Here is a 1,439-nt window from a genome sequence, read left to right on the forward strand (position 1 = left end):
AGGAAGACAAATGGAAACGAGGACGAAAGGATTTTTTTTCTGCAGAAAGTTCGTGAAAATGGAGAAAGTGAGCGCTTGCCACGTCTGAAGCATTCCAGGAGAGACAGGGAGAGAAACACATACTGTTAGTGAGCAGAAACCCAAAATAAACACGGACACCCGATGAATTTAACGCTGCATCTGCACAGAAAACACTTTATGTTGTTAAATGTACAGTTTGAAGTCTGCAACTAGTAAATAAATCACACAGTCACTGAATATTCTGCTGCTCATTACCTGGAATATATCCTGGAATTTAAAAATACGTAAATGTGTGGTAATCAACACCAACATATAGAATATGCTGGATATTAACACAATATAAAACATCAAAAATATGGTTATTAAGGCACAAAAACATCTAAAACCTGGATATTAAAACATTAAAAAAATCAAAAATCTGAGCATTGATGTACAAAAATATGTAAAACTTGAATACTAAAACACCACAACGTCAAAATCTGTTAATGGAGACACCAAAACATCAAAAAATGTGGTTATTGACCCACTAAAACATCTAAAACCTGAATATAAAGAACAAAAAATCATTTAACACCTGATTATTAAAACATTAAAATATAGTTATTAAAACACTGAAACGTGAAAAACCTGGATATGAAAAGAACAAAATCTCTCAAACCTGGATATTAAAACACTAAAACATCTAAAACCTGGATATTATAACATTAAAACATCTAAAAATTGATTATTAAAAAACTAAAACATCTAAGACCTGGATATTAAGACCTCAGAACATCCAAAAATACAGTTATTAATGCACCAAAACAACAAAAATTGGAATATAAAAACACCAAACATCCAAAAACATACTGAAACATGTGATTATTGGTTTATCTATGGTGTAAAAACAAAAAAATATTTTAAAAAAATGCAAATATTTTATTTAAAAAATACATCTAGACAAACAAAAAGGCAGCAGAAAAACACATTATAAAACATTTTAAATTTTATAACATTAAAAATGTGTAAAAACGGTTTAAATAACAGCAAATATGAGTAAAATAATATTATTTTAATTTGATTTAAATACAGTTAATGGTGAAATAAATTCAACAGCTACTGTTTATAAAACTCAGATTATTGATGTGAACACTGTTAGCAGTTTTACTTATCATGTAAATGAATGTATTTTTCTGTGATTTTTAGATCTGAACAGAATAAATCTGTGAGATAAAAAATAAATTCTTATCAAAAAGTAAATAAAAATCAGTGAACAGTGCTCCTACTGTTATAATAAAAACATGATGAACTTCTGCATCTTTAACATTTAAACCCTGAGCCAGAATATTACATCTTTTAAGTAAAATGTTTAGAAACAGATAATAATTTATATCAGCTCGAAAATCCGTTTATTTTAGAATCGTTTACCTCCGGAAGAC

This window comes from Acanthochromis polyacanthus, chromosome 24, assembly GCF_021347895.1.
Source record: "Acanthochromis polyacanthus isolate Apoly-LR-REF ecotype Palm Island chromosome 24, KAUST_Apoly_ChrSc, whole genome shotgun sequence".
In the NCBI taxonomy this organism is placed as follows: Eukaryota; Metazoa; Chordata; class Actinopteri; family Pomacentridae; genus Acanthochromis; species Acanthochromis polyacanthus.